This window comes from Lissotriton vulgaris, chromosome 5 (genome assembly GCF_964263255.1).
Source record: "Lissotriton vulgaris chromosome 5, aLisVul1.2, whole genome shotgun sequence".
Classification (NCBI taxonomy): Eukaryota; Metazoa; Chordata; class Amphibia; order Caudata; family Salamandridae; genus Lissotriton; species Lissotriton vulgaris.
The window spans coordinates 1445816815-1445837514 of record NC_141693.1 but is presented as its reverse complement, the minus strand read 5'-3'; positions in this window follow the sequence as shown (position 1 = coordinate 1445837514).

Below are 20700 nucleotides of genomic sequence, written 5' to 3'. Positions count from 1 at the left end.
ACTATATCACTTTAGAAAGTGTGGCTCATTCTTCGAGCCTATTAATCACAATTCACAGCAAAAAAACTTTTTAGCCTTGGTTTCCAATGTTAACACAGTACTAAATCACTGTTGTTCCAGCTGGCTTGGTGAAGGAATTTCGACGTTTCGACCCCACTAGTCCAGTAGGCTATTAGAAACCTTACGCCGGGGTCTTCATCAGGACTGAGATGTGGGGGTGGGTAAAGGGATCATAAGTAACCTTTGACAGGAGGCTGAAATTATGTTGGGGCACGTGTAGCTCCTTGTACGCAAGAGCAGGAGACCAGCACTAAAAGGGTAGTTCACTCTGTATCATGCCTAATTAATCGGCTGTTGATGTCATAAAGAGCAATCTACGTTAAACAAATATACTGGCTGAAACTTTCAAGTTTCCTTCTTGCCGCTGCTCGGTAAAAACAATGTGTTGGGGTGCTGTTCCTATGTACTGTCCTTTACTCAGGTCCCAGAGACTAATATTGGGTTTACCATTTTTTTGTAACTGCCTAGTGACTGGAGGCATGCAGAAGTGGTCGTATTCCACAAGCCTGGTAGCCCTCCCGATCAACCTGCGTCATATCGGCCTATTTCCCTTTTAAACGTTGAGGCAAAGGTTCTGGCCAAGGCGTTGGCCATCCGCCTCTGGCCTCATATTTCCTCCTTAGTTCATCTCGATCAAGCCGGGTTTATGCCCCAGCGGGTGACCCGTCATAGCCTCCACCAGGCACACGTTACTATTGCACCAGGCTTGGGAGAGCGGGCTGCGCTTTTGCTGGCAGATATGGATAGGCCATTTGATTCTCTGAGTTGGGTATACCTATTTAGACTTCTACGTAGATTGATCATAGAGCCTTGCTTTCTGTCTTATCTAACCCTACTATATACCAACCTAATTGCGTCTGTGCGTGTGGCGGGCTCTGTCTCATCTGTTTTTTCCATCTGACGGGGCACCATACAGGAGTGTCCACTGTCTCCCTACTTGTTTGCATTAGCCTTGGAGCCCCTGGCTGCCAGGGTGCGAATCGATGCTCAAGTGTACGGTCTTGAAGGGGAGCATGGATTGTCAGATCGTATAGCCCTTTATGCCGATGACGTGTTGTTCTAACTTTCTAACTTGGACAGGACGGCCCCACGGCGGTTGTGCATCATGCAGTCATCTTCGGAGAGACCTCCGGCCTCTACATGAACCCAGGGAAGTCTAATCTCTGGGTCCTGGGTATCCGCGCTGCAGGTGGTGTACAGGGGGATGAAATATCTGGGTGTGTTCCTATCAGATTCACCTACCACATCTCGGGACTGAAATTTGACACCTGTGTGGGATCGTGTACTCGAGGACATTAGAACTTGGTACCACATGCCCTTGTCTATTTATGGTTGCTCGGTCATCTTCAAGATGGTCTCGCTCCTGTGCTAATAGTACCAGTTGCAAAACCATCCATACCCGATTAGCCTAGATGGTTCTGTCAGGTTAACGCGGCCCTGGGTCCATTTCTCTGGAGTGGTGGGGTGGCTAGAGTGGTCCTACGGACCAGCTTTCTGTCCATATGCTGTGGGGATTGGCAACCTCTGATATTCTTTCATACTGTATGGCCTAGCATCTGCTGGTTCTTAATGAATAGTGGTCCGGTAATATGTCTAACCCGGCGTATGCTGTCGAACTGAGGTGCATGGGAGACCATACCTTATATATGATTCTCTACTCTACATCATTCAGGCGCTCCCTGCCATCTGCCATGCAGACTGTCTTCCAGATCTGGAGGCAGGCTTTACGAAGGATAGGTTGGTGGAACTGGATGACTTGGGAGACCCTTTATGGCACAACGGATGCCTGCCGCAGTTGGCGGCTCTGCCTGGACTTCACGACTGGGACACTATTGGGATCTCTACTTTGTGGAATGTTATGCAGGGATGTGTGTTGAAATCCATTCAAGAAATGCAGAAAGATTTCCTAATGCCAAAAACCCCGTTTTTTTTTTAAATATTTGCAGTTCTGACATGCCATTTCCCTAGCTTGGAAGGGCTGAAGGTGCTGGCAGAGTTCAGTCCGGTGGAAGCAAAGGTGCTCATGGGGATCTCCAGGACCACAAGATCTCCAAAATCTACCAGTCCCTGGTCCCGCACAGCTCCCTGTCTCTGCAGCATCTTAGGAAGGTATGGGAGGGAGATGTGGGCCCGATGGAGGAGGAAGATTGGACGGAGGCTCTAGCCTCCCCACGTGGGGCAGCCATCGCAATGAGCCTTCGGCTTATCCAGTTTAAATATCTCCAGAGGGTATACTACACTAGGGTCACGCTGTGGAGGGCGGGCTTGGTGGCTTCCCCGGTGTGTCTTCGATGTGCGCATGAGGAGGGTAACCTTGTTGCATACCGTGTGGCACTGTTCTGCACTAGCACGGTTTTGGAGGGGGGTAATGGCCTGCCTTTCAGAGGTTCTGTGTTGGGATCTTCCCTGTTCACCCAAATTGGTGCTCCTACATATTATGGAGGGCATTGAGGGCAACATTTATAAATGCTATCTCATGCTTTTGGGCTATACCCTAGCCAAAAGGGATATTACCAGGGCCTGGAAGGCAACAGTGGCGCCCTCCATCTTTATGTGGAAGAATGACCTAGACTTTTGTATGGGCTTAGAGGCTCCTATTTTTGTAGCAAGGGGGTGTCGTCCTAAGCACTTCAAAATCTGGAAGCGCTGGGCGGACTTACATTGGCCTGGAGCTAGAACCTGCCCTGACCCAGCACCCAGACCCGGCTTAATCTCTCTCCTTTCTTCTTGTGTTCCCTTTTATACGTGTGTGGTAGAAAAGCTGCTTCTTGGGTAATGACACATAGTGCGAAGGGGGGTGGGGGCAGGTGTAGTTCTTTTGTTCTGTTTCATTGGTATTGCTTTTCACTTCTTCCTGTATTTACAAGAAAATTGTTGAAGTCAAAATAATGTATGTTGATGCTGCGGAAGTCTCTGGGACACAGTGCTTCGCCATATATGTGTTAGTTGATACATAATAAAAAAAACTGCCTTTAGATTGAATTTGAGATTCATGCCTTCTCCAATTTGACAGTATGTAACTTAGTCAGCTTGCTGCATTTTCTTTATGGCTTCATTTCCACCTCATTGGCAAGATTCCTATGGTATTTAATAATCTTCGTAATCTGTTTCTTCTAGTGCTTCAATGAAATCATCAAATGTCACTATCCAAGCAGTGTCACCAATATTCTGCTTTTGGGAAATACTGAATGGTGGTTTCAGAAAAAGCAGCTTCATTATAACTGTCTAGTGATCTTGTTTATGCAAATCTTCTCTGATGCCCTGCGATGTGCTGTCCTCTAGTTCATCTTTGACAATTACAGGAAATATGAGCTCTTTCTTCTCAGCCATTGGAAAAACAGCCTTTCACCATTTCAATCACCAATCTCGGTCTTGTGAGTCTTTCAATCCTAGAAGACCTTTGGAGTTGTTCTAACTCCCATGCTGCAGCTTTGGTGGTGTGCTAGTTCAGTTATCAACAGCTCTGAAGGCACAACCCTGAGCCCTTCTCTTGAACCACCTCACCCAGTGCTGTGATACGGTGACTCTCTTTAATCGGTTCTGGTAAGCATATGACTTGCTAGTATGTGAATCGCTTCGCTTTTGGGCATCTCTTTGCAATACCTTACACCTGGTCGATCTCGGCCTCGCAGCGCTTCTGATTGCAGCATTATTTTGCAATTTGCTGTTACTATTTGTTGCTCTTTCAAAACCTGGTTGTATACGCATTTAGCATTATTGATCCTTATAATGTACAGCTCTACTGAGTAGGCGGGATGCCTCTCTTTAGGGTCTCTCTAGCGCAGGGGTCTCCAAACCGGTCCTGGAGGGCCGGATCCATGCCAGATTTTTAAAATTACTACATGTATCTCAATGGGGATATCCAAAAAATCTGGCATGGATCCGGCCCTCCAGGACCGGTTTGGAGACCCCTGCTCTAGCGGGTTCCTGGCCAACGATGTGTAGACTTCTCGGTGAAGATGTTGTTATTGTTACTTGCTTCACACCAGCTGCAGTGGCGCTTTGAATCCACATACCCTAAACGTCGATTTTCCACATCCACTGAGGCCCACTTAACATGTACGAGCAGTTTGCTGAATCACGGCAAACTCTCTGGGAGAGCACTGTCAGCCTTAAGGTTGTAAATTCCCTATTCTGTCGCCAATTGTAGCTTCATCCCCAGCCCGGGTACCCGCCAATGACTATGCCACACATGGCGCTTGGTATTACATGTCTTTATTCTTTTGCATGTAACAACAATTACAGCCTTCTAAACCTGCATTCACTTCACTACTTTTGAACACTTACATCACTGTTCTACGGAGTCCATGAGGAGCCAAAAGGGTTACTTGCTACCTCACAGGACACTACAATTGGGTGTTTTAGACCATTTTAAATCTCTTGTCCTGTGGCTGTTCTGTGTGCACTCAATGGTTTCTCATTATACTTATGTATCTATACATTTATTACTTCACTCTTACTGTTAAAAACAAATTTAAAATACTTTGACTCTCTCCAATGCACTACCCTATACCTCTCTCAATATATTTTCTCATCCTCTACTCTCTGACTCATCACAAACCTCATTCTACTTTTATGATCTCCAAAATAACCCTTTCTAGACTTACCCCAAACCTCATTTTAATAGTATGAGCTCACAAACAACCCTTCTAAATTCTTCCCTCGCCTATCCCTCCTTTGACTCATCTCAAACTTCATTTTACTACTATGATTTCCCTAATCCATTCCTATACATTCTTTCCTCCTCCATCTCTCCTTATAATCATTCCAAACATCATCTTACTACTATAATTTTTCAATAAGCACTTTCTTGGCTCTTATCTCCTCTATTCCTCCATTATCCTTTCAATCCAACTAACAGACTCGCATGCATACCGCTCAAATTAACTAGAATTTCACTATACTAATCCACCACTAATGCTTTTTTGGTTCCAGAGTACTGTGCTACTTACCGAAAAGGGATTTGACGCCTCGTGAGAGACCTTTGTCGAGGATGGGCATGAGTTAAGACAAATTACAGTTTTTTCGTTGATAAACACCTCTTAGTAGGGGGAAGTCACACCTCACTTATTTGGACTTTGATGAGAGTCTGTTCCTTCACTTCCAGGGCCCACCAAGAGGCCCTGGCAACTTTTGGTGTCTTTCACAGGCCTCTTAGCCTCATGCAATTGGAGAAGAAGGTGTTGTTCATGCTCCACACTGAAGGCATCGTGAGAATTCCAGGCAGAGTGGATTATGAGAAGTACAAAATTAGGTCTCTACCACTACGAAATTCGCCCTTTTCATACTATGACATCCATATTCTCTAACCAAAATCCCCTCATTAATGACAACCCATTTAAACAAGATTGCTCATTGATGTCTTTCACAACTCACCATGTACCCTACGTTACCACAATCTACTATTTGATCACTTATTTACATAATTTTCCCAAACACAACTCATAAAAGAAATCAATTTAAACAGGTGTAATATCCTATTTTGAGTTCAAATCATACCCTCTCCTATGGTTTGGTTTAGGAAGCGCGACTTACTTTTTAAAATACACCGCACCGATTGATTTAATAATTTGCACTGTGTAATATGCAATTTGTAATTTTTGAGCTTTGCTTCACTCATCACTTATATCACTCCTGCAGCCCCGGTCCACCGCAAGCGCTAGGCTTGTTTGAGTGGAGGGCGCAGGGAGGTTCCTTCTTCCGGCTTCCCAGCCGAGGCAGGCACCGATTGGATGAGCGGGTAGAGGCGGAGCTGATCAAGAGCCCGTCCCCTACATAAGCCTGATGCCCTCTATGACGCGCAGGGAATACGCGCTGCGACCGCGCCATAGCCGCTCCAAAGACAAGCCTAATACCAGCCCGTCTGGGCCCGTCCGGGACAGTACGAGGGCATGGGGCACGGAATTATACCCTACCGGTGCTGCAAAACACAGGTATGAGCTCTGACTATCTAAAGAACTTGCGCCCCAAAAAACACAAAGACTGTATTGTTCTACTGCCTACACTCATTAGTAGCACTTCGTGCTGTAATTGCAGTTTGACTCTTTCCAACTTTCAGCCCTACCCTGATCTTAAACTCTGCAAGCCAACACCAAAACAATGAGCTAAACCTAAGACTCGTGATTTTTCCTTCTACAGTGTAAACTGCAGATCCTTACCGCAGCACAAATTAGATATTTTTAATCTTTTACTAGACAACAAACCCAGTGCCCTCTTTCTAACGGAAACATGGCTGCACAATAGCGCAGGCCCTGACATAGCAACCGCCCTCCCCCCTGACTATGCTATAGTCAGGAGAGACAGAGAGGGTCAAATAGGAGGAGGAATCGCCATTATATTCAATCGAGAAATTACATGTACATTAGAACCCGTCCATATTCCTGACTGCGAAGCAGCCTCCTTTAAAATTACCCTTAACCCCAACTTTACGGCCTCTGGCATCCTAATATACAGGCCCCCTGGGAATGCCAACTCTTGGGCTGCTAATCTGGCGAATTACATTACTCCCTTCCACCTCGCCTCTAAAAACTTCTCTCTTCTGGGAGATCTTAACCTGCATTTCGACGACCCCCGAAATACGGCTTGCACTAACTTACTTGATGATCTAGCAGCTCTGAATATGACACTACTCAATTCTGGACCTACCCACAAGGCAGGGCACTTGTTAGACCCCATCTTCACCAATATTCCCGAACTTAACTGGTTAGCTACGACCCCAATTTGCTGGTCAGACCATCATCTTGTTCATTTTTGTCTAAAACTACCTACATCCCCTAAAATAAACAGTGCCTGGCCTACATCTACTATAAGGAACTGGAAACTACTCAATATTGAAAAACTCAACCACACTCTAGCCAGGCATCCTCCAGGTCCAGACACTGACATAGATAATATAGCTCTGGCCACACATTCTTGGCTAGAAAGTGCCGTCAAAACATGCCTCCCCCTATCTCGAGTAAAAAGTAATACCCACCGCCCCCCAGCCCCTTGGTTTACTGAGTCCCTGAAAACCATTAAATCGAAATGTAAAACCCTCGAAAGAAAATGGCGAAAAGACTATGCCCACAACAAAAAAAACATATATCACAAAGCCAGAAACGAATACCTCTCAGCTTGTACTAAAGCCCAAGCCCTTTATGTGGCTAATACCATCAATACAGCGCCCAACAAAGCGAAAACGCTTTTTAATACAGTAAAGGACCTCGCAGGGGCTAAAACGGTTCCATCGGCCCGCCCTTTGAACAAAAAACAATGCCAAGATCTCGCTTCCTTCTTCAATGAGAAAATTGAGAAAATCATCTTAGGCATTAGTAGCAACCTTCCTATTCATGACCCTGTAGAAGTAATTCCCCCCTGGTCGAGTGACATTAAGACCATTGAATTCTGGCCTTCCTTCACCTTGGAATCACTCATTTCCACCTTTAAAACAGTCAAATCAGTCTCCCCCGCGATCCGATACCTGTCTCTGTTCTCAAGAAATTGGATGTCCCCTCCCTGACCATTATTGCCGAAACTATAAACTCTTCCCTCCAGCTCTCTGCTGTGCCCTCACTCTGGAAACATGCCATGATCAGCCCACTCCTGAAAAAACCCACAGCCAACCCTGAACTCCCCGCGAACTATCGACCCATCTCTCTTCTCCCCATCTTTTCAAAACTGCTGGAAAGGCACATTCACTCTGCTCTCACCCTCTTTACCGAAGATAACTCCCTTCTTCACACATCACAGTCTGGTTTCAGAGCAGGTTTCTCTACCGAACCAGCCCTACTAGGAGTTACAGAAAACATCAGGAAACTCCTAGATGATGGTCAGACAGTCGCACTCATTTTGTTAGATTTGATTGCGGCTTTCGACACCGTCTCCCATTCCAAACTCCTGGCCACACTTGGGAGAAACGGCATCCGGGGTGATGCGCTCAAATGGATTGAGTCCTTTCTGTCACACAGAACATTTCAAATCACATCCCAGATCGCCTGCTCCGATACGGTTAGCACCTCCCACGGAGTACCACAGGGCTCCATCCTGAGCCCACTGTTTTTTAATCTCTACCTTAGACCCCTGGCGGATTTAGCTGATAAATCAGGGCTCACTCTCATGACATACGCAGATGATTCTCAAATCATCTTCTCCCTGTCAGAGTCAAACCCACTGGCCCCTTTCCGTCTTAAACAGGGTCTCTAAAATATCTTCAGCTGGATGTCCACTAACCAGTTGAAGTTAAACGGAGATAAGACCGAAATCCTCCTCCTGGGGAAAAACAAAGACCTATGGAACGCAACTTACTGGCCCTCCGAGCTTGGTACAATCCCCACTCCAGCCACTCAAGTAAGAAATCTGGGGGTTACCATTGATAACACCCTGTCCATGAAGCAACAGGCAAATAAAGGGGTTGGCCTTTGCTTCACCATCCTGAAATGGTTAAAAAAGATCCTTTGGATGCTGCCCCTTGCTACTCAAAAGTCCGTAGTCAATGCACTCATTACATCTCGTCTTGACTACGGCAACATTCTCTACCTGGGCTCAAACCAATCCGTCATTAAACGCTTACAACTGGTCCAGAACCTAGCAGCAAGACTACTTTGCAACATCCCTAAAACTTCCAGTGTGTCAAAACATCTGAAAGACCTACATTGGCTCAGGGTAGACAACCGCATCAGGTTCAAAGCCCTGAGTTATAAGTTTAGTATCAAATCATGCACCGCACCTATATATCTACAAGCCCTTGCAACCCCCTACACTCCGGCAAGAGCACTACACTCCCAAGACTCTGCAAATTTCACGACTCCGAGGTTCAAACTTGCGAGAATGGGAGGAAGATCCTTCTCTGTCCTAGGGCCCACTCTCTGGAATAAACTCCCTCTCCATATTCGCAAAGAAGACAGTTATGTCAGTTTTAGAAAGCACCCGAAGACCTGGCTTTTCCAGAAATAACCACCCTGTCATGTGGTCACCTTTCCTAAATCGCTTTAGTCTGCCATCGGCGCCAGGAAACCCTTGTTGGGTAGCTGTGCGCCATACAAATGTAAAAAATAAATAAATAAATAATAAGAAAATAAATATGTAACAGCTATATCTTTCAATTTACTTATAAGAGTGTAAACTATATAAAACAAGTAAATTGTGGTAGTAGACGTTATTACAAATCAGTCCATGTTACCAGGATTGCATGGTTCTGAGCTAGGTTTTGAAAAGTGGTTATCACTGCATCACGATAGATTGTTTTTATTATTTGTTTTATCACATTGTTCAAAAGGGCATCTTTTGAATTATAAATGAAAGCTAAGGAATGTCAAAGTGGTGTCAGAATAACAATTTTAAATTGTTTCTAATAAGTAAAACTGCGTTTACACACATTATCAATATACATAATAACGTTTCACTAATTTCTGCAAAATGCCTGTGACAACTCATTTTGAATAAACCCACAAACATGCGTGCATGGCCTCATCTCCATGGAATTTAGACTGGAAAGATTTATGTCTGTTTATAAGTATTCAAAAGCACTTCAAAGTGGCCTGCATTTTCTGACCACAGTGTTTCATTTGTTTTACTCAAGTGCCATCTTCTGTTTTGAAAATAAAATGAAAGACGGTATTTATTATGGATGGGCAGCACAGCACGTCAACTATGAATGATCTAAACAGAACATACTCTACAAAGGGTGGTTGGGGAAGTGAAAGGGAATCAACTAACAAAAATGTCTTTGAATCACACTTCCAAATTGCTTATCAGAAAAGTGTCATAAATCATGTTTTATTTCTTAAGAATTTACAGGCATGTGCATCATTGTTGGCTGTTGCGATCTCTTAATTGCGATTTTTAAGGAATCGCAATTAAGAAATCGCAAAAGCCTATGCATGAAGAAATCGCTGAAGAATTTGCGATTTCTTACAATTCCTTAATTGCGACTTGCAAATTGCGAATCGCAATTAAGGAATACCTCCCCATTCATTTCTATGGGCCTAAAGGCCCATAGAAATGAATGGGAAGACATTCTCAATTTGCGATTAGCAATTAGCGAATCGCAAATTGAGAATGCGATTTCAAGGGTGCAGGGGTGTCCAAAGGACACCCTGTTGCACCCCTGAAATCAATCTGTGCACATATGTTGTGCACACACATGCCCTGAGGGCATGTGTGTGCACAACATGAAACTTCGAAAAATGCACAAAAGTGCATTTTTCAAAGTTTTCGCAAATTATCATGAGGTTCAACCTCATGGCAATTTGCTCCCCCTCATTGCGAATTCGCATTTTTTTTAAGTTTCATGCATTGCATTTAAGATATCGCAAAATGCGATTCCTTAAATGAAATTGCAATTTGAGAATTCGCAAATATTTGCAAATTCTCAAATTGCGAGGTCCTTCACCCTTCATGCATTCCAAAAGCATATTTTGCGATCCCAAACGGACGATTTTTGCGATTCGCACCGTTTGCGATAGCAAAATCCTTTGATGCATGTGCCTGTTAGCACTGTTAAATTTCTTTAAAATATGAATAACTCATTGATAAAGTTTCGATTTTAAATTGACAACACATTTAATGTTGTCTTCATAATGTATGTCCTCAGTAACGTCCTTAACCTGGTTAGAAAATTTCAAACTATTGATTATTGGCATAAGACTGTTCTATTAATTCAACCTCAGAGACTATTGCTGAGGAATATTATGATGGAGACTTTTCTAAAGTTTGAACATTAATATGAATGGAATTTTAAAAAATCCTCTATTGAATCACTTGTGGGTAAATGTCATGTTTGTGATGGAGTTACCCTTTGTCGAACTCTAATTCAGCCCCCAAATGTTATGAGTTAAATATATTACTTGAAAATAATGTACACTATTCTTGGCTAAATCATTTTTTTCTACTTTTCAAAGTCAGGCAGCAAAATCTCATTCATCAGCTTTAGCTGTGTTAACCACTTTGCCTAAGTAAAGATCAGAAGCCTTCAGCGTGAGCTGCTCTCCTGCCAAAAAGGTACATCTTCAATGGCTGCCTGGTACATCATGTTTGTGTGTCCAGTGCCTTATGCATCTTTCTCAAAATACCACAGCTACTACTTTCAGCAGAGTCATGTCTCCATTACTTACATCTATGCCCCCACAAGCCCCTACGGCCCCACACCCCAATCAGCTCTGGCCACCCCTCTTCTGGCTCTTGTGACAACCACAGCCATTGCATCTGCTGTGCAGCCAGGACAGATGACACCTGTGGCCACCTTGTCAAGATCACTGGGCTTCACAAATCTCATGCTCTCATGTAGAGCTTGTTATAGAGTTCTGTGGCAGGTTTATTCCATAACAAGTGTAATGGATGTCCCATCCACCTTATTGAAAATGCCAGGAGATAAAATGCATTAGCAAAAGGACTTGCCTTGAGACGCTCACATGTATGCAGCCGCGCTTTCCAAGCTATTGATTGATTGATGTGACATGAGGGAGTTACCCATCCAACAAACTCTGAATTAGGACATTAACAGTTTTAAAAAGTTGTTTTTCGAGCAACATAAAATATATTAAATGTTGTCACACATTTTGTTTCTGCTGAACAGATATCCCAACATATTAAATTACTTGTAAGGCACTCATAATTGCAATAAGGCAGGTGTGATATATGTCACATTTGTGACACAGAAACATAAGCTTCCTAATAGAAATGCAGCACATTGACAGTACTGTAGTTGTAACTTTGCTGATGTCATATTTTTCACAGAAGGATTGAATGATCTACAGATATTAAAATATGGCCTTTCAGCAAGTGGTAGTGAGATTCATTCTTCTATGGTGCACAGAACCATTTTAGAAACTGTTCATTTGTAAATTAAACTCAACATCTCGCCACATTGCTTGATGATCCTGGATACAGAATTACCATATAATGTATGTGTAGTATTCCATGTTAGTATAGCATTCCTTGTTAGAATTGTTATTGTACATTCCTATCCCAACATTCTATGTGTGGTTACCTATTGAGATCTTACTGGTGTTATGCTGAAGGTGGTTGTTTAAGCTGTCTCTCTGAATAAACTCCTCTACATATTTCCTGGACTCTCTGAAGTGATTTCTACATGAATTTGGCGACGATCGGGATTTATGACCCAGTGATCCAGAGAAAAACCTTGTGTTTCTAAAGTTTTACTTTGAGGAAGTTTTGAAAAACTGACAGCGTTCGCCTTTGCAGCTCAAATTTAACCAGGTATTTTCTACTTTCCACTCTTTACTATGTATGTAGATTGCACCAGCGGCTGTTTAAAGTGTCAAGTGCCTTGATTGCACCAGCGGGAGTTATACCTTATTTATTTTATCTTCGTTTTTTTGGGGGGGGGAACTCCCTTTATTTGGAAAGCCGTTTCCAACTGCCCTTGTACTGTCGAGTACTGCTTGTGTGACGCATTCTGCCTGCCAATATTTTTTTGGGACATTTTCCCCGTGTTGTGCTGCCTTATTATTACATTGCGTTATTCAAATTTGGAAGTTGCCGAACGCGCGCTGTGCTTATTGCACCATTCCTGCATCATTTAAAAAACTGTGAACTTACCGAACACGCGCTGCGCGCTGCTTCCCGTGCCTTTCCAACGCCGACCTGCAACGAAGGAGCACAACACTCCAACATAACGTCACCACACATCACGTCTCTACGTATGCGTCTTAGCGGCCATCTTAGTTGTTATTATTTCTTCGTTCCCATAGCAACGAAGCCACGATCGTATTTTTGACCATTTTAAGTGATTTTGATCTTTGCTCCCTCCCGTTTTAACTGCAAAGTACTCCGTTTTCAAGAATAATCACTATTTCTACATATATTTAACGTTTACCATTTTTTTTTTTCTTAAAAAAAAAGAAGAAAAGAGAAAATTGAGAGACTTGACTGTGGATGTTTCCTGCTCCTCGCTATTCTTCACTACAGACAACGGTGACTACTTTTTTTATTTTGGGCACATTTATACTTGTAATTCTGTCATTTATAGTATAGAAAATATTTCTGATTTATAATGTCTAACAACATTACTTCGCCTGCGCATTTCTTACCTACCGCTGGAGATCCAAAAGTAGAATGGGATCTTTGGTACCCCACATTTTTAGCTTATGTGGATGTCGTTGAAGAGGATGGTTGTTCTCCTAAAAGGAAGTTAGCTTTGTTAAAAAACTGTTTAGGTGGTGCAGGACTCAAAGAGTTAGAAAGCTTACCTCCCATTGAAAATGTTGGTTCCGGTGACTTAAATGTTTTTGAAATAGTTATAAAACAACTAAGCACTAGATTTGGAAGGAAGATCAACGTAGTAATGGAAAGATTTAAATTTTATTCCAGAATACAAAAACATGATGAATCCATAGAAAACTATGTAGCTGCTTTACGCACCTTAGCTGGGTCCTGTGCTTTTGAAACTATAAATTTCGATCAGGTCCTTAGAGATCAAATTATGATGCGCACTAAAAGTAAAAAGATTCAAGAACGTCTCTGGATGGGTACTGATTCTTCTCTCAGTGCTGTATTAAACATTGCCAAGGGTATAGAACAGTCTGAACTATTTGTAAATGAAATCAGGAACCAAGATGTCAAAAACAAGGTAGTTATCCCTGAGGTCTCATTAGTAAAAAGTTTCAACAATTTTAAGAAAACTCCCATCCCTTTTAAAAAGGATTTTTCTGGGAGAGAAAATAGATTTCCTATCAAAAAGACTCAAATTATCTGTTATAGATGTGGCGCAAATGACCACGTAGGCAACTATAGAGGATGTCCTGCGTGGAACAAAATCTGTATTAAGTGTAAAAAATCTGGCCATTTTAGCAAAATGTGCAAGTCTTCTCAGAAAGTGAACTTTTTATCTTATGAAGAATGTGAGGATGTCGAACAACCTTCCGAAATCAACACTTTGTTGTGTGTAGGTGATTCAAAATGTGAAGGATTTCCCTCTGACATTATTACTATTAATGGTAAGGAGATTCCTATGTTAATAGATTATTGTGCTTGGTACACACTAATTGGCAAAAATGTTTTTGATCGTTATTGGCACTCTACTAAGTTACTACCATCTGATGTACACCCTGGTGGGTACACGGGTAAGAAGATTGATATTGAAGGTTACATGTGGGCAGACATAAAGTTTAAAGATAGAACTATTAAGGGGAAAGTTTATGTTTCTTCTAAGGGCGCATCTCTATTATGTTGGCCTCATCAACATGATCTTGGCATCAAGCTTGATCCAAACGCTTCACCTCCTGTCTATGTTGTCCCTCCTGAAAATGATTTCATTATACAATTGAAGCAAAAATTTTCATCCATTTTTTCTGATAATTTAGGAACTTTCACAAACTTCAAGCACCGTATCATTCTCAAAGATTCAGCCATTCCTATCCGGCATAGAGTGAGAAATGTTCCTTTAGCCTACCGTGAAAAATTGAAGGGAATTTTAGCAGATCTAGTTGACAAGAAAATCATAGAGCCGGTGGAATCCTCCCCATGGGTTTCGCCAGTGGTTTTGTCCCTCAAAAGTAATGGCGAACTCCGTCTATGTGTTGACCTTCGAAGTTTAAACAAGGAAATTTGGATTGATAGACGTCCTTTACCCCATATCCATGAACTTATTTCTACTTTGTCAGGTGCCTCAGTATTTTCTACTTTAGATCTAACTAGTGCATACCATCAAGTATTGCTTCATGAAGAGTCAAAGTTTTTAACGACATTCATTACACCGGAAGGCATGTTTCAGTATTGCCGAATGCCTTTCGGCTTAGCCAGTGCGGCTTCGGTCTTCCAAAGACTAATGAAGACTGTTTGGGAAGGTTGCTTGGGTGCCACCGCCTTCCAAGACAATATTCTTATTTATGGGAAAAGTCATGAAGAGCATGATGCCAATCTAGAAAAAGTGTTAAAATGTGTTCAAGAAAAAGGTTTAACTTTAAAGTTATCAAAATGCAAATTCAGGCAAAGTAAAGTTGAATACCTTGGCCCTGAAATATCCTCAGATGGCATCAGGCCTAAGTTCAATCATATACAGAGTATTTTAAAGGCACCTGCACCGTTGAACAAGGAACAACTAGTGTCGTTCCTAGGATTAACTGAATTTTATAGCAAATTTGTTCAGAGCTATGCTTCAAAAGTACATCCTTTAAGATCTCTGTTAAAGAAAGATGCAAAGTTCGCTTGGTGTAACGAACAACAACTTGCCTTTGATTTAATGAAGCAAGAAGTAGCAAATGCTCCTTTTCTTAAACCATTCGACCTGGGTAAAGAATGCATAGTATGCGTGGATGCAAGCAATGTGGGGTTAGGTGCTGTTTTAATCCAGAATGACAAAGGTGATGAATATGTTGTCTCATATGCCTCAAGGACACTGTGTGGGACTGAATATAACTATTCTACTATAGAAAAAGAGCTCTTAGCATGTACCTGGGCTTGTGAGCATTTTAGGCAGTTTATTTGGGGAACTAGGTTCCGTTTAAGAACTGACCATAAGCCCTTGATAAATATGTTGGCAGCTGGAGGTGGTAGAACTTTAACTGCACGTTTAGCCCGCCTTGCAGCAAAACTACAAGAGTTCCAGTGTGTGGTAGAGTACATCCCTGGTCGTCTAAATGTACACGCCGACTGTCTCTCCAGGTTACCATTAATTAATTCTATTTTCCTTGGACAATGTGATGCTGATGTTGTATTTAATATTGATGATGTTAATGAATGTGGCTCTTCCGGCTCACCTGATAGCATATCTGAGACCGTTTGGAGAGAAGCAATGACTAATGACACATGTTTGTCTGGAATGGTGGATTACTTGCAACATGGTTGGCCCCAAGAAAGGTATCTTTCTGGTGATGTTCTCTCGTATTTTAAAATTAAGGATGAACTTATGTTTGACCAAGGTTTCGTAATCAGAGGTGACAAAATCATTCCTCCTTTTTCTTTGAGAGAAAGAATTGTTTCTATGGCGCATGATGGCCACATGGGAATGTCCAGCACTAAAAGACGTATCCGTGAGTTTTACTGGTGGCCTGGGATTGATAGAATGGTGGATAAATGGGTAAGTTCCTGTTCCCCGTGTGCCAAGAGTGACAAGACTGTCAAGCCTTTGTCCACGAATGTTTCCCCTATCGAATTCGTAACCTGCCCTTGGAAAAAACTTGGTATTGATATTATTGGACCTCTGTCTTTGTCTCCTAATAAGGAGGTATTTGCTTTAGTCTTGATCGACTACTTTTCTAAATGGCCTGAACTTAAGGTTGTGGATAAAGTTGGCTCCACACAGGTTATCCAGTTTCTGGATGAAGTCTTTTGTAAGGAAGGAATACCAGCTGAGATTGTATCTGACAATGGCCCACAATTTATCAGTAGAGAATTCAAATCTTTTCTTGATAGGTGTGGAATTGTGCATAAGAGAGTGTCCAATTATAATCCTCAGGCCAATGGTCAAACGGAACGCTTCAATAGGGTTATCAAGGAATCCATTCAACTGGCCATTAAGAGTGACCTTGATTGGAGGAAATCTCTACGTGCCACACTTTTATCCTATCGAACTTCTCCTAATTCGGTCACAGGTCTGTCTCCCTTTGAAATGCTTAGGGGTAGAAAGCCTGGTTCTAAGCTTCTCCCTTGGTGGTTGAAAACCAAGCTCCCGTTTGAATCTTCCTTTAATTGTGATGAGGTCAAAGATAGAGTTTTGAAATACCAAGAGAAAATGAAAAACAATTTTTTGTCCTTAAATAGCCAGAGTAGCAAGATCAAGGTTGGTGACTTTGTACGAGTCAAGTTTGGAAGGTCTGTTGGAAATAAATGGAACAAGTGGTCGGATCCTTGCAAGGTGATTGAAATTTTTTCTAAAGCTGTTCGTGTTGAAGGAGGCAAGGTATGGAATTTCCGGAGAGTGTCTTTATGCAAGAATCTGAGTCCGGCAGATAATAATCCATGTTCATCCAACCCCCCTTCACTCAATTTACCTAAGAATTCTGTTGTAGACGATGGTACCTCTTATGCTGCTATGGTTGATACCTTTTTGCAGGAGAGCCCAGTTCCCACTGTTCCTATTCCTGCATTTGATCCTCCTTCTCATACTTCCCCAGTTGTTAATGAGTGTGATGTCAATAATTCCAATGTTCAAGAAAATGTTCCTATTTCCCAAAGTTCTACTTCTCAACAAAATGCAGTCCCTTGTCCAATACAGAGGAAAAGTTCTCGTATCAAGCAAATTCCTGTGAAGTTACATGATTACTTATGCTGAAGTTTTTCTTTCTCTCCTTTTGTTTTGTTTTCATCTTTTCTAACTTTTTTTTATTTATTTTTTTTGTTTTTAGGGGGGAAGGTGTGTAGTATTCCATGTTAGTATAGCATTCCTTGTTAGAATTGTTATTGTACATTCCTATCCCAACATTCTATGTGTGGTTACCTATTGAGATCTTACTGGTGTTATGCTGAAGGTGGTTGTTTAAGCTGTCTCTCTGAATAAACTCCTCTACATATTTCCTGGACTCTCTGAAGTGATTTCTACATGATCCTGGATACAGAATTACCATATAATGTATACTGTGTAATATGTTAAATGGATTATTTCTCATGGCCTTAGCTTCATCCTGTAATTTAATTAAGACACTTAGGGCCAGATGTAGGTCGCCAATTACAGGTCGGTAACAGCCGATTTCGGCCGTTACCGACCGGTAATTGGTTTTTGACATGTAGAGGCCATTATTTTACAGAATCAGTAAATTTACCGAGTCGGTAAATTTATCGATTCTGTAAAATAGCGAAACAGTAATTTTACAGATACGGTAAAACCCAGATGTAGGTAGCACTGTTGACCGTGCTACAGTCCTTCAGAATTCGGTATTTTACCACCCAATCCAATTGGGTGGTAAAATACCGAATTCAGGTGTACATGCACATCTGTGCATGTACACCTGTGCCATGTGACACACAGACATGCACTTAGGGCATGTATGTGTGCCACATGGCACACAAGCCTGTACTTGGGGTACTAGACGGTGTCAAAGTGACACCCCCTGCACCGAATCGGTATTGCCCATTGATTCCTATGGGTTTCAAGGCCCATAGGAATCAATGGGCAATACCGATTCGGTATTTACCGAATCGGTAAATACCGAATCATACAGATTAGGTAATTCTCAATTTAGAATTACCTACATCTGCCCCCTTCCGATTTACCGACTCTAAAATACCGAATCGGTATTACCGAATTGGTATTGCCCATTGATTCCTATGGGCTTCAAGGCCCATAGGAATCAATGGGCAATACCGATTCGGTATTTACCGAACCAGTAAATACTGAATCATACAGATTCGGTAATTCTCAATTTAGAATTGCCTACATCTGCCCCCTTCCGATTTACCGACTCTTAAATACCGAATCGGTATGTTTCGGTACTTAAGAGTCGGTAAATCGGAATTACCTACATCTGGCCATTAGAGACATGACTGGTTGTTAAAAAGCCTCCCTACGTCTACACATATAAATAGTTGTTTAATTAATATTGTTTCCATATAGTCATAAAAGTTTGAGATGAGATATTTAGAAAGGTAAATGTTGCCATGATCTATGAGCATACAGCCGTTTCATAAACTTGGTGTCAAAAACAAAAGCAACAAAAAAGCAAAAGATTTCTATTGTGATCGATACCATACTCCTGAAACAGAAGGCAAAGCAGACATACAGCATTTTTACTCAGCATAAAATTATATATAAGTTGTAATGTGCTGTATGGGCCACATTTAAAGTTTGGTGGATCGGTTACTCCACCTCAAATGTACGGGATATCCTGTGTGCCTTATTACAAGTGAATTACATGATAGGCCACTTGAGGCTGACATGATTAGAGGTCATGTTTGTGACGGACTAACTGGATTGCCAAACTCAATATCGGGCCTTTTATCAAATGTGTGATTTAGGACTTGTATGAGAGACAATTACTCTGTGACCAAGGTGATGGATATCCTATCCGCCTTATTCCAACTGTTAGATAATTTAATACACTTTTTTTAATAGCAAAACTTTATTAGATTTTGACCTTAATAACCTTGCTCTCAACAAAAAGCATAAAGGACACAGGGGGCATATTATCAAGGACCGGTGTTAAAATTATCGTCGTTTTATCGGCAGGAAACTGCCGATAAAACGTCGGTAAGGGGCTTGATGATACGCCCTTGTGAATTTCCATAGAAGCCCAGGTTCACACCAGAACCTGGACTTCTATGGGAATTCACAAGGGCATATTATCAAACCCATTATTACAGCTTTAGCAGCAGTTCCCTGCCGATAAAGCAGCAATAATTTTATCACCGGCCTTGATAATATGGCCTTGTGTCCTTTATGCTTTTTGGTGAGACACCATCATTGCACCCCTTTCAACCACTCCACTTGTCCCAACAACACCAAAAACGTATAACACTTCCCATACCCGCAAATACTCCCATGCTCCCAAACCTCACCATTCCTGTCACCCTCCCTCATTAGTTACATCTACTCCTCCCTTCCTGTCTCCTTTTAAAACAAATCCGAAAACTCCACACCATCCCAAGAAGTAGGTGCCCAGAATGACATCAGCTCCAGGATGATAGTGAGCCCCCTGAAGAGGACATTACTACACATGGTGGGAAGGCAAGCCTCATGTCTAGAGGCATTGTTGAAAATATTGAAAGTGATAGGACATAACTGTTTAAAACCCTCTCTCGGGCGTTGATTTTCTCTCGCTTTTTGTTAAAATACTCAAAGGAGGAAGATTTTGTCTGTCCCTCTTTCATTTCATTATTATAAAACTATCATCATCAAAAAATGTTGTATTTTGTTTACTTGCACATATATTGTGTTACACGAATGAAAAAAAAGACGTAGACTCAGCTAATACCAGAATACACATTTATTTAAAAGTCTCGAGGAAATCTGTTGAGCGATGGAGAACATCAGCCTCTGGACCATAGGTACTCACAAACTTTCTCTCGGGGACCAAATTTACAGTGTGGTTTGTGTCCGAGGGCCACACCGGTGGGGGCGGGGTCAGTGAGGGAGGGGGCGGGGCAAGAGCACCAAAAAAACTGTGACCATGAGGTTGATCACAGGTCCCTGCAGCGGACGCCTTCGTCCACTGTGCCACCAGATCCGGCATATACACATCTCTCTCTCTCTCTCTGTCTCCCTCCCTCTCTTTCTCCCTCTCCCTCCCTCTCCCTCCCCCCCTCCCTCCCTCCCTCTCTCCCTCTGTCTCTCTGTCTCCCTCTGTCTCACTCACTCTGACTCTCTCACTCCCTCTCACTCCTTCTCTCCATCTCTCCCTCTGTCTCACTCACTCTGACTTGTCTCACTCCCTCTCTTCCTCTGTCTCACTCACTCTGACTGTCTCACTCTCTCTCTGTCTCCCTCTCTCTCTCTGTTTCCTTCTCCCTCTCTCTCACTCTATTTCCCTCTCCCTCACTCTGTCTCCCTCTCTCTCCTTCCCTCTCCCTCCTTCGCTCTGTCTCCCTCTCTCTCCTTCCCTCTCCCTCACTCTGAGGTCTCCCTCACTCTGAGGTCTCCCTCTGTCTCCCTCACTCTGTGGTCTCCCTCTCTCTCCTTTCCTCTCCCTCACTCTGAGGTCTCCCTCGCTCTGTCTCCCTCGCTCTGTCTCCCTCACTCTGTCTGTCTGGGGGCACACACACAAAGCTGCA